The following is a 13,453-nucleotide window of genomic DNA, read 5'->3' as shown; positions in this document are numbered from 1 at the left end:
GTTTCCTAGCCTGGGCAAGAGGGCTGGGGTCGGGAAGGGGCTAGCCCGAGCAGGGTCAGTCAGGGACAGCGATAGGGCTCCAGGCAGCCGAAGGGCAGACATGGCCTGAGTGTCAGCATTTTTCTCCCTCTCACTGGAGGACCCAGACCCCACCACCCTAGAGCACCTGAGGTGTTGGGAACTGCTGCCACAGAGGTTTCTGGGGACTTTTGCCACACAGGCTGCTGGGAACTGCGGCTCTAAATCAGTGTTGTACCAGCATTAGACGCTTAGAATGATCAATCAATCAGTCGGTGCTTACAGTGTGTGGAACAACACTGTGCTAAGCACTTGAGATCATACAACAGCTTTGATAGACATATTCCCTGCCCAGCAGAAGCTTAGCGGGGAAGACAGGCATTAAAATAAATTATGGGTATGTTTGTAAGTGCTGAGGGGATGAGGATGGGGTGAATATCAAGTGCTTAAAGGGTACAGAGCCAAGTGTAAGGGCAATGCAGAGGGGAGAGAGAGTAAGGGAAGTGACAGGTTTTGTTGGGGAAGGCCTCTTGGAGGAGATGTGGTTTTAATAAGGCTTTGAAGTTGAGGAGAGTGATGGTCAGATATGAAAGGGAGGGAGTTCCAGGCCAGAGGGAGGACATGGACGAGGGGAAGGTGGTGAGATAGATGAGATTGAAGCATGGTGTGTTGGCGTTGGAGAGGTGAAGCGTGTGGATTGGGTTATAGAAGGAAAGCTGTGAGGTAAGAGGAGGAGGCGAGCTGTTTGAGTGCTTTGAAGGCAATGGAAAGCAAGTGGTTTTTGAGGAGTGGGGAGACATGAAAGATCACAAGGTTTAAGGCAGAAAATTGAGATTTGCATTTTCATTCTTAACTGAAAGTGTGCTAAGATGTCGAACAGCCAAGCCAAGAGATGGTGGGACTCTACACTAGGCTAAACCCTGACACCAATTAATTCATTCCTGTCCCTCTCCCTGTGGGACCGGTGCTTAATTGAGGAGCAGCATGGCCTAGTGGAAAGATTCAGGGCCTGGGATTCATAGGACCTGGTTTCCAATCCCCACTCTGCCACTTGCCTGCTGTGGAACCTTGGGCAAGTTAGTTCATTTCTCAGGGCCTCAGTTTCCTCATCTGTAAAATGGGGATTTAATACCTGTTTCCCTTCCCCTTAGACATGTGGGACTGAGCCTTATGAATGAATAATTTTAATAATAATTGTGGTCTTTGTTAAGGGCTTACTATGTGCCAAGTACTGTGTCAAGCACTGGGGTAGATACAAGGCAATCAGGTCAGACACAGTCCCTGTCTCACTTGGGGCTGACAGTTGAAGTAGGAGGGAGAACCGGTATTGAATCCCCATTTTACAGATGAGGAAAGAGGTATAGAGAACAGAAGTGATTTGCCCAAGGTTCCACAGCGGGCCAGAGGCAGAGTCAGGATTAGAACCCAGGTTCTCAGACTCCCAGGCTCATAATTCATTCAATTTTATTTATTGAGTGCTTACTGTTTTCAGAGAACTGTACTAAGCGCTTGGAAAGTACAGTTCGCCACTAGGCCATGCTGCCTGTGTCCTAACATCAAGACCACCGCTATGTCCACCCGCAGAGGGTCATTACAGTGGGTGATCTGGGGCTTAGAGAGATTTCATTACTTGTCTAAATTGTACAGTGTGTTAGGGCAAGGGTCGGAAGGAGAATCACTCCCTCCCAGTGTGTTGTTCCTGAGCCCAGACCCAGGCCCCTAAGATGAGGCTTGTCAACCCTTGCTGCCCCCAAAAGCTGTCCTGTAATAGGCAAAGAAGGGACTGGGACCCCAACCCTCCCAGAGAGGGATGGCTCTGCCTGGGTCCCCAGCACTATGCTTAGGGCCAAGTTGAAGCGATGTGGCCTAGTGGATAGTGCAAGGGCTGGGGAGTCAGAAGGACTTGGGTTCTAATCCCCGCTTTGCCACTTGTCTGCTGTGTGACCTCGGACAAGTCACTTCACTTCTTTCAGCTTCAGTTACCCCATCTGTAAAATAGGGATTGAGAGTGTGAGTCCGCATATGGAACATGGACTATGTCCAACCTGATTAGCTTGTATCTACCCCAGTGCTCAGTACAGTGCCTGGCACTTAGTAAGTACGTAACAAATATTATAAACGCCCCAGAGCTAGAGGGTGGGAGTAAGACAGTCTGGGCCTGGGATCAAGACTTGGGACCATTGTTTGACCTCTGTGGGGTCAAACTAGCAGCCCCCAGCAGCCTTGCTCCTCGCCCTTTCTTCACCCTTTTCCCCTTCTCTCCTCCTCCCTCTTGCCTCCTCTCTCCTCCTCCCCGCTGCCACCTTATCGCTGGGATTTCCCAAGAGCTTATCGGCCTGCAGATGCTAAGCTGAGGAGAGTCACAGGAAGTGACAGAGCTAAAAGGGGCAGAGGAGGGTAATGTCTACCCCATAGCCAGCCCCTCCCCTGCCAAAACGACACTGGGGCAGGGTCATCACAGCTCTTTCATTTGAATAGGTCCACTCTCCACTCTCCCCCCCCCCCCCCCCCCCCGCCCCCACACCCAAAGGTTTGGATCCAGGAAGAGAGAGTACAGGGATGTGTCTCTTCTCCCAGAGGTCTTGAGAGAGGAATGCTGAACTGTGTTGTTCTTCTGCAAAGACTGGGGAGAGGGTCTGCTGCCCTGGGTGGGGGGTGGACAAAATGGCCACCCTCTTCTCTAGGTAGAGTTCATCCCTGCTGGAATGGGGAAGGAGAGACGGGTATGGGGGTGGGGAGTCAAAGGGAGAAGGTGAGGTGGGAGGACAGAGCCAGACATAGTGGGAACTCCGAAGCCCTGACTCCAAGCCCCTTCCTGCAGACGGGGAGGCGCTGGCTGCAGGTCCTCAGGAGCTGTGGGGTCAGGGCAGGATCAGCTATGGGGTGGAGACAGCTGCCCGGTCTGTTCAGCTGACTGGGGACAACTGCAGGGTCTGAGCAGCTGTGGGGTGGGGGCAACTGCAGAGTCTGAGCAGCTGTGGGGCAGGGGCAGCTGCAGGATCTGGTCAGCTATGGGATGGGGCAGCTGCAGGGCCTGAGCAACTGTGAGGAGGGGGCAGTTGCAAGCTCTGAGCAGCTGTGGGGAGGGGGCAACTGCAGGATCTGAGCAGCTGAGAAGAGGGGGCAGTTGCAAGCTCTGAGCATCTGTGGGGAGGGGGCAACTGCAGGGTCTGGTCACCTGTGGCTGGGGGCAGCTGCAGGGTCTGGTCAGTTGTGAGGCTGGGGCAGCTGCAAGCTCTGAGGAGATGGGGGGAGGGGGCAGCAGCAAAGTCTGAGGAGCTGTGAGGAGGGGGCAGCTGCAGGGACTGAGCAGCTGTGGCTGGGAGCAGCTGCAGGATCCAGTCAGCTGGGACCGGACAGCTTCAGAGTCTGATCAGCTGTGGAGCAGAGGCAGCTGTAGGGTTTGAGGAGCTGTGAGGAGGGGACAGCTGCAGGGTCTGAGCAGCTGTAGGGTGGGGGCAACTGCAGGGTCTGAGCAGGTGTGGAGTGGAATCAGCTGCAGAGTCTGAGGAACTATGGGGTGGGAGCAGCTACAGGGTCTGAGCCGTTGTGTCTGTGAGCAGCTGCAGGGTCTGAGCAGCTGTGGAGTGGGAGCAGCTTGCAGCAACATGGGCTGGTGGATAAAGCACAGGCCAGGGAGTCAGAAGGACCTGGGTTTAAATTCTGCTCTGCCACCTGCCTCCTGTGTGACCTTGGGTAGGTCACTTCACTTCCCTGTACCTCAGTTACCTCATCTGTAAAATGGGGGATTAAGACTATGAGCCCCATGCAGGAAAGGGACTGTGTCCAGCCTGATTAGCTTGTATCTACCCTAGTGCTTAGAACAGTGCTTATCATATAGTAAGTGCTTAGCAAATACCATCATTATTATTATTACTTTTATTTGGAGCTGTGGGGTGGAGGCAGCTGCAGGATTTGGTCAGGCAAGCAGTCCTCCTCCCTTTTGGATCCCCTCTTCCTCCCCACCATTCTGCCCCTCCTCCCCAAGATCTTTCTCAAGGAAGGCAGTGAGGCAATCCTGCCCATTCCCCAGATGGGAAAACAGGCTCACAGCAGTTAGTTGGAGCTGCTGCCGAGCCAGGACCGGAATCTAGATTTTACAGGCCAGAGGCCTTCCACCACCAGCATCTGTCCTCTCCCATCCTGGGGGGTCACAGTCCCCTGCCCTCTCTTCCCCCCTCCCGCTCTGCCTCTCCCCTCCCCCTCTAGAGTTTCCCCTTTTAGACTGCTGCTGGCGGACTGCTCTTCCCCAGGGACATGTTTCACTTTTGGTTTCTCCTTGGGGAAGTGGCCTGGAGGGGGGAGAAGGGGGGGGTGGGGGGGCGTGAGGACCAGCTGACAGGACTTGCAATCAATCCGCCCATCAATCAGCAGTATTCATTGAGGCCTACTGTGTGCAGAGCACTGTAACAGACTCCTTCATCTTTGAAGTTCACCGGAGAGTGAGCGAGTGTGAGGTTGAAAAGGCCAAAGCGAGATCCACAGTCCCGGCCACACTGTACACAGAAAAAAGCTGTCCCTTGTCATACTGTAGTGCTTAATGTTTGAGGCCTCTGGTGCTTTTTTCTCTTTTTTTTAATGGTATTTGTTAAGTGCTTATCATACTCCAGGCACTGTATTAAGTGCTGAGGTAGATTCAAGCTAATCAGGTGGGACATAGTTCATATCCCACATGGGGCTCCCAGTCATAACCTCCATTTTTCAGATGAGTTAATTGAGGCACTGAGAAATGAAGTGACTTGCCCAAGGTCGCCCAGGAGACAGGTGGTGGAACTGGGATTAGAACCCAGGTCCTCTGACTCCGCCCGTGCTCTTTCCACTAGGCCACGCTGCTTCTGCTTTCTGGTCTCTCGTTCCTTACCAAACTTTTGCTCGAAAAGAAGGCCTCCCTTCTTGATAGCAGTGCGCTGTACTAAGCACTTGGGAAAATACAATAGGATGAGAATACGTGATTCCTGCCTTCAGGGATCTTCTCTAGTCTAACAAGGGAATAGACCTAAAAATAAATTACAGAGAGGAGGAAGAAGGAAAAGGGGATATATGTACATGAGTCAATGCTTAAGTAATAGCTTATGTAAGAGATGTAAATAAGTGCTATGGGAGGCTGTGAGTGGTTATATATGCTGAAGTGACACGGAAGTGACAGTTGTTGAGGGTATAAACAGAGGAGGTTAGAAATTAAGACCTCCTGGAGGAGATGAGATCTGTGGTCTATCTGCTGTGAGGCGGGAGGGAGTTCCAGGCAGAAAAGGAGTGAGCAAGAGGTCAGCAGGCAGTAAGGGATGTGAGACTGAGGTGCAGTGAATAGGTTGGCTTGAGCGAAATAAAGAGTGTGAGCTGGGGTGTGGGGGGAGAAGCGAGTGGATAAGAAGTATTGTTCTCTCCCAAGTGCTTAGTCCAGTGCTCTGCCCCCAGTCAGCGCTCAATAAATAGCTCGATTGATAAGTTGGAGCTGACTGAGTGCTTTAAAAGGCAATTCGCAGGGATACGCTGACTCCCCCTTTCTCTGCTCCTTTCCACTTCCACCCTCCAAGCCTCCCCATTCTCCTTTCACTTGCTTGGACTGAGCTGCTGACTTGAGAGGATCAACTCAGCCTAGAAACTACTGAATGTGTTGCAGAGATGGTGGTTTTAAGCCCAGTGTGGGCAGGGATTGTCTCTCTTTATTTCTGAATTGTACTTTCCAAGCACTTAGTACAGTGCTCTGCACACGATAAGCCTCAATATATAAGATTGAATGAATGAATGAATGAACATGGCCTAGAGAGACAGCATGGCCTAGTGGCAAGAACACAGGCTTGGGACTCAGAGGGCGTGAGTTCTAATTCCTCTCTTCCACTTGTCAGCTGTGTGACCTTGGGCAAGTCACTTCACTTCTCTGTGCCTCAGTTACTCCATCTGTAAAATGGGGATGAAGACTCTGAGCCCCTCATGGGACAACCTGATTGCTTAGTATCTACCTCAGTGCTTAGAACAGTGCTTGAGATGTAGTAAGCCTTTAACAAATACCATTATTATTATTATTATGGTGGGGGAACAAGAGGGTGAGCAGGCTGTTGCGGGGAGCAAGGGAGCTGAGCATGCCAGTAGGAGAGCAGGGACGGAGGCCTGAGCATGCTGGTGGTGGTGGGGCAGGGAATGGGGAAAAACTGTGCGCCTGTGAGTGGGGCTGGTTCTATGGATATGTCCATCCCTTAATGGTCAGGAAGTGCTCCTTCTTGCTCCTTCTTGTGCAACCACAGTCTCTCCTGCTGCTGCTTAATCCCATTTCCTCCTGTCCCAACCTCAGGGGATGGGGAGATCAGCTGGTGCACAAACCCTTCACAGCCTGGGGGACAGGCTCTCTGACCATCAATCAGTCAATCAATCAGTCCTATTTATCAAGTGGTGACTGTACTGAGCTGTACTGAGCTCCATTGCCCCTCTCTGCCGGGCCCTTCCTCTGGGGAGAGAGGCCATGTCCTACTGTACAGGCTGGGCGCGGGGGTGGGGATGGGGGTGGCTCCTCCTCTGCTCACCTGCCCCTCGGGGTCCTTGCCTGGGAATCGTCTTGGGCTCCGGGGATTGAGCAAGAGGGAGAGAGTTGTGTGATTAGAGGGGTGGGCTGAGGGAGCGTAATCATCAGTCACTTGTCTTTATTGAGCACTTAATGTGTGCAGAGCACTGTACTAAGCACTTGGGAAAGTACAAGCAGCACGTAATGGGTTGAGCACTGGCCTGGGAGTCAGTAGGTTATGGGTTCTAATCCCAGGTCCGCCACTTGTCTGCTGTGTGACCGTGGACAAGTCACTTTGCTTCTCTGTGCCTCGGTTACCTCATTTGTAAAATGGTGATTGAAGCAGTGAGTCCCACATGGGATGGGGATTGTGTCCAACTTGATTTACTTGTCTCTACCCCAGCACTTAGCGCAGTGCCTGGCACAAAGTAAGCGCTTAAATACCATCATTATCATTATTATTACAATACAACTGAGTCGGAAGATCTGTTCCCTGCCCACAAGGAGCTTCCCAGTGGGGATCTTTCCACAGTTCCCCCCACCTTTGACCTGCAGGGGTGGAGACCCCTGATGACCCCTCCTGGAGATCAGGCCCCACCCTACCGAGAACGCCTGGGTAACTGGTCAAGGGCCGCAGAAGCCCCGCCCTGGCCAGGTCCCCCCCAGCCACAGTGCTGGCTCTGCTCCTCCCTCCCCAGCGAGTTCCTCATCCCCAGCACGGCTGCTGCGATCAGGAAGTCCTGCCTCAGCCCGCGAGCTAAGCGGTAGGCGGGGGGGTCCAGAATTCCCAGAAGCGGACAGGTGGCTGGGAGCCAGATGCCCTGGCCTCCCCCGAAGGTACTGAGTCAGCCCAGGGCCGTGGGTCCTCGAGGATTGGGGCGTGACGGGGCTGAGCGGGGACTCCAGGGATGGGTGGCCGTGAGGCTTGCGGGGAAGGGGGACGGCCCTGACCACTGGGGAACCCCCAGGTGGGGCTTTACTGGTTCGCTTCTCTGGGTTTGGAAAGGAGTCAGAGGTGGGCTGTGGAGTACTGAAAGTGTGGTTGTCCCTGTGTGGTGTGTGAGTTTAGAGGGTGTCTGTGTGTGTGTGTGTGTGGTTGTGTGTGTCATGGTGGGGGGGGATGTGTTTGGGGTGTGTGTGTCGTGGGTCTGGGTTGAGGGTGTTTGGATACCCAGGTTTGGATTTGTGGCAGTTGGGTCGCATGTGAAGGGTGACGTGTTTGAACGCCCGGAGTTCATGTAGGGTGTGGTGAATCATAATTGTGGTATTTAAGCACTTACTATGTGCCAAGCACTGTAGTAAGCCCTGGGGTAGATACAACATAATCAGGGCCCACATAGGGCTCACGATCTGAGTAGGTGGGAGAAGAGGTATTGAATCCCCATTTTCCAGATGAGGTAAGTGGGCCACTGAGGAGTGAAGTGACTCACTCAAGGTTACAGAGCAGACAAGCGGTGGAGCTGGGATGAGAACCCAGGTCCTCTGACTCCCAGACTTGTCCTCTATCCACTAGGCCGTGCTGCTTCAGTTGCCTCATCTGGAAAATGGGGATTAGGACTGTGAGCCTCATATATGACAGGGACTGCATCCAACCCGATTAGCTTGTATCCCTCCCAGGGCTAAGTACAGTGCCCAGCACATAGTAAGTGGTTAAAAAATACCATTATCACCAACATGATCATTCTCTGAATCTGTGTGTGAGTGGGAGGTTGGGCGAATCGCACCCCTTTGCCATGAGCTGTAGATTACAGATTGAAATCAGGGTCTCGTGCTTTGCTATTTTTGGGGTTCTGGCTAGGAAGAGCCATGACCAAATTTCCTATGTGCAGGCCAGAGTGACCCTGGCCTCTTTCTCCTTACCACATGCACCTTCCCACTTCCCCTGACTCCTTAGGGAAGGGCCTGATGGTCCCACCAGTGTACTTTGAGATCTTGGAGGGGTCGAGAGGCTGGCCTGTCTCCAACCCTGATCAGACCCACCTCTATCATCCCTGTAATCAGCACGTTGGGGTTACTTACAGGGTTCAGGGGCCTGGGGAGGGCCATGGGGGCTGTGAGGGGAGAGGGGAAACAGAGGAGTATGGCCTAGTTGAAAGGTCAAAGGGCTGGAAGTCAGAGGACCTGAGTTCTAATTCTGACTGTGCCATTTGCCTGCTGTGACAAATCCTCTGTGCCTCATTTACCTCATCTGTTAAATGGGGATTTGATACCTGTTCTCCTTAGACTCTGAACCCCACGTGGGACGGGAGCTGTGTTTGATCTGGTTGTATTGTATCTACCCTAGTGTTTATCACAGGGCTCGGCACAATAGGAAGCACTTAACAAACATCACATTATTATTATTATTATTATTATTATTAATAATGTTGTTTTTAATGATATACCATTAAATAATACCATTATTTTAGTGGTATTATTATTATTATTATTTTAATGGTATTTGTTAAGCACTTAATATGTGCCAAGCACTGTACTCCGGGATAGATACAAGATAATTATGTTGGACACAGTCCATGTCCCACATTCACATTCTCAATCCCATTTTAAAGATGAGGTAATCATAATAATAATTATGGTATTTGTTAAGCACTGACTGTACCAGTCGCTGTACTAAGCGCTGGGGTGGATACAAGCAAATTGGGTTGGACATGGTCCCTGTCCCACCTGGGGCTCACCGTCTCAATCCTCATTTTACAGATGAGGTAACTGAGGCAAAGAGAAGCTAAGTGACTTGCCTAAGGTCACACAGTAGACAAGTGGCAGATCTGGGGTTAGAACCCAGGTCCTCTGACTCCCAGGCCGATGCTCTTTCCACTAGGCCATGCTGCTATTATTACTGAAGTTGTCACGTGCCCAGGGAAGAGGTGACCCACTTACTGTGCGACTAAAGAAAATGAAGTCTTCTCTACTCCTCCCAGGTCTAAGTGCTTCATATCCACTGACCAGAGTTGACCAGGGTTGCCACAGGGGTTAGCATTTCAGGGCGGCCTCTGGCAGAATGACCAGGGTGTGACCAGTTACCTCACAGCTGCAGCGGGGGATCCAAACACCTGGAAACACTCGGTCCTGGGTTAAATGCCACTTGCCAGTCTGTGACCATCTGCTTGGGACAGCTTGTGGCTCCCTGCTTCCCAAGGCCTCCGTTCCTGTGGCCCCCCCAGCCATCTCTGCTGCCTTCCTCCCTCCTCACCCACCTCTCCTGCAGTTCTTAAGAGAAGCAGTGTGGCTTAGTGGAAGGAGTCTGGGCTTGGGAGTCAGAAGTCGTGGTTCTAATCCTGGCTCTGCTACTTGTCTGCTGTGTGACCTTGGGCAAGTCACTTAACTTCTCTGTGCCTCAGTTACCTCATCTGCAAAAATGGGGATTAAAAAAAATGTGAGCCCCACGTGGGACAATCTGATTATTCTGTATCTACCCCAATGCTTGGAACAGAGCTCTGCACATAGTAAGCGCTTAACAAATACCATAACAACAACTTTATTTCTGTGTGCCTGATGTTACCTCGTCTGTAAAATGGGTATTAAAAATAAATAAAATAAAAATTGTGGTATTTGTTAAGTGCTTACTATGTGCAAAGCACTGTTCTAAGCGCTGGGGGATACAAGATGATCAGGTTGTCCCACGTGGGGCTCACAGTTTTAATCCCCATTTTCCAGATGAGGTAACTGAGGCACAGAGAAGTTAAGTGACTTGCCCAAAGTCACACAGCTGACTAGCGGCGGAGCCAGGATTAGAACCCGTGACCTCTGACTCCCAAGACTATTAAGACTGTGAGCTCCATGTGGGACAGGGATTGGGTCCAATCTGATTAGCTGGTATCTATCCCAGTGCTTGGAACAGTGTCTTGCACATAGTAAGCACTTAACAGATACCATAACCCCCCCTCCCACCCCCCACCCCCAAAAGCCAACTAAATTCTGGGCACCGGCAAGTTCTGGGCCCATTCATTCAGTTGTATTTATTGAGGACTTACTGTGTGCAGAGCACTGTACAGAGCGCTTGGGAGAGTACAGTACAACAATAAGTAGGTTACATTCGTTGCCCACAACAAGCTTACAGTCTAGAGGGAGGGAAACAGACATTAATATAAATAAATCCCAGAAATGTAAATAAATGCTCTGGGACTGGAGGGGGGAAGAACAAAGGGAGCAAGTCAGGGCGTTGCATAAATGAGTGGGAGAAGAGGGAAGGTGGGGCTTAATCAGAGAAGGCCTCCTGAAGGAGATGTGCCTTCAGTAAGGTTTGAAGCAGGGGAGAGTAAATGTCAGATTTGAGGAGGGAGGATGTTCCAGGCCAGAGGCAGGACGTGGGCTAGGGGTCAGCGGTGAGATAGGTGAGATCAAGGCACAGTGAGAAGGTTAGCATTAGAGGAGCTAAATGTGTGGCCTGGGTTGTAGAAGGAGAGAAGCGAGGTAAGGTAGGAGGGGCCAAGGTAATCGACTGCTTTAAAATGGCCCAGAAGGTGGGCTTAGGGACCCAGGAGGGAGCCAAGGGAGTCTAACTCCCCTGCATCTGAATGCCTCATATCCACTGGTCACAGCTGACCAGGGAGAACAGAATGGGAGAGGCTAGAAGGGAGAGGTTCTGGGGAGGGGATTTAGGCTAGCTTCCTGGAGGAGGCAGCCTGGGAACTAGAACTCAGTCCCCAGTCGTCATCATTCCCCACCTCTGCGCATCCCTTCTGGGAACCTGCAATGGCTTTTCTGGCCAAGGCAGGGAGGGGGTTGGGGGAACTGGAGGGACCCATGAGGTCACTTCCAGGGAAATCCCCAGGGCGTCCCAGGCCCCAAGGGGGTGTGTCCGGCTGCCAGATACAGCCTTTTGGGGGTTGGGGGTCGCTTCCCGATTTTGTCAGAGGCCCGGATGAGGAACCAAAAGTCAGCAAGCAGGTCAGAGACTGCCAGACCCCCATCCCTTCCCTCTCCCTCCTGCCACAGAGGGAACCCGGCCTCTTCCTCTTCTCCCATCAACCGTTGAAGGAGTAGGCTGATGCAGGGGGGAAAAGGGAGCAGGGGCCAGGGAACTTCCTGGATGGGAAGAGGAAGGAGGCTATCTAGCCAAAAAAACTCTCCCCACTCTTTTCCCCTTCTCTCCCCTCTGTCCCACCATCTCCCTGGGGCACCAAATATCTGGTCGCTTTAGCTTAACCTTAGGTCTGTCAATCTCCCCAGCCCTTAATGTCCCTACGCCTGGTGGGCGTAACTCCCCGGTGTCTCTAGCCCCCAGCCTCAGCCCTCCCAAGGCTCCCTGCATAGATTTTGGCTGAGCACTGTCACACCTCCAGCTCCACTCACCCATATCCTGACGGACACCATCCAGGTACTTCACCCTGCCCAGCCCAGCTGACCCCCTTCCTGCCGCTGTCCTCTTTCAGGCCGCTGGGTCTCATGTCACAGAGGGACTGACCCGATGGAACCCCCAAATGAGCAGACCTGCTGCTTAGCAGTCCAGCCCCATAGGGCTGTACAGAGCAGGAGATTGGAACTGGAGTCCAGGTGTCCGGGTCTCTGGTATCCACTCACCTTTCCAGCCTTGAGGGGCGGTGAGTAGGTTTAAGCAAACCAACAGGCAAATCTGGGGATAGTGCAGCCTGGAGAAGAGAAGACTGGGGGCTTCCAATTTTGGAGTTGTATGTGACCGAGGCTGGAAGTACACCTGCAGCAGAAGGGACCTGGGGTAGACTCGCAGAAGGACTTCCCTCTGGCAAGTTGATCCTGAGGCTTGGATGTAAGTGGTTGGAGGCTGCTGCAGAATCCTGCTCTTTTGGCTAAGTGAGCAGCTGAAGGAGTTTGGGGATTGATCCGGGGATTAGCTCCACTGGAGCAGGGAAGTGGGATTTGTTGCCTCCAACTTTTCCACTGACCCCACTCAGGGCGGCTTTGGGATCAGGCCTGTTTGTAACACTGGGAAAACTCTAATTGCCTCTCCCCGGCCCTAGACCTTGCAGCTCTTATTTATGGCCTTTGTAAAGTGCTTACTATGGGCTAAGCACTGGAATAGTTGATCATATCATCACAGTCCCCAATTAACACAGGGCCAACTGTCTAAGAGGTAGGGAGAGCAGATATCTTATTTCCACTTAGCAGTAGGTAAAAAACAAGGCCCAGAGAGTAATAGCATTAGCATTGATTACAGATTTAGTGCAATGTACTGTATTAGATGCATAGGAAGTGCAGAATAATGAAGAGACGCATTTCCTGCCACAAGGAGCTTACACTCGATTGGGGGAGACAAACTTAAAAATACATACAACTCGGATCAAAAATAAATAAGCGAGGTTAAGTGACTTGCCCAAAGTCACATAGCAGGCCACTGACAGAGCTGAGATTGGAACCCAGATGTCCTGACTCTCAGTCCCATACTCGTACCCATAGGCCCGCTGTCTGAACCACAGAGATTTTTCTCCCTCCTCAGATTTCCCCCACTCCCTTTCTGGAGGGGCTTTCTCCAGATACCCCCCCCCCCCCCCCACACACACACATACACACACACAACCCACATTCCCACAGAAAAGCCTCTCAGAAAAACATAAGTGATTTAGTTGAGAACCCTATTCACAATCCAAGGTTGTCATTGGCAGCAATCCATCAATCAATAGTACATAATCAATCATTCAGTGGCATTTATTGAACACACACTGTGTCTATTGTACTAAGTGCTTGGGAGAGTACAATAGAGTTGGTAAGCACATTGCTTGCCTGCAATGAGCTTACAGTCTGTATAGTGCAGAGCACTGCACTCAACATGCTCTGCCCTAAGCACTTGGGAGAGTATAGTAGAGATAGTAAACATGATTCCTGCCTTCAAGAAGCTTACACTCTAGTTGGGAAATAAACCACAGATGGAGGAAAGTAATGTGTAAAGATAAGTATCTAGTAGAATGCCATCGTGGAGTTCTGCTACCTGGGCAGTCTATCGCTGCTGCCAATCGAATGGACAGT

The 13,453-nt window shown here is 51.7% G+C and overlaps 1 protein-coding gene across 7 annotated transcripts in view; it reads left to right on the top strand.

The window, feature by feature from the left end:
* Positions 1-13,453, top strand: part of ARAP1 (ArfGAP with RhoGAP domain, ankyrin repeat and PH domain 1) — a 90,149-nt gene that overhangs the window by 19,122 nt on the left and 57,574 nt on the right. For 5 of the 7 annotated variants that reach the window (XM_029057473.1, XM_029057471.1, XM_029057474.1 and 2 more), the window contains exon 1: positions 7,261-7,351. The exons of the other annotated variants lie outside the window; for them this stretch is intronic. The gene's annotated coding sequence lies outside the window, so the exon portion shown is untranslated. Of the gene's footprint in view, positions 1-7,260; positions 7,352-13,453 lie in introns of those variants that run through there. 7 annotated transcript variants of the gene reach the window in all.

The sequence above is a fragment of the Ornithorhynchus anatinus genome, chromosome 2 (genome assembly GCF_004115215.2).
Source record: "Ornithorhynchus anatinus isolate Pmale09 chromosome 2, mOrnAna1.pri.v4, whole genome shotgun sequence".
NCBI lineage: Eukaryota > Metazoa > Chordata > Mammalia > Monotremata > Ornithorhynchidae > Ornithorhynchus > Ornithorhynchus anatinus.
This window is presented reverse-complemented; position numbering and strand designations above follow the sequence as displayed.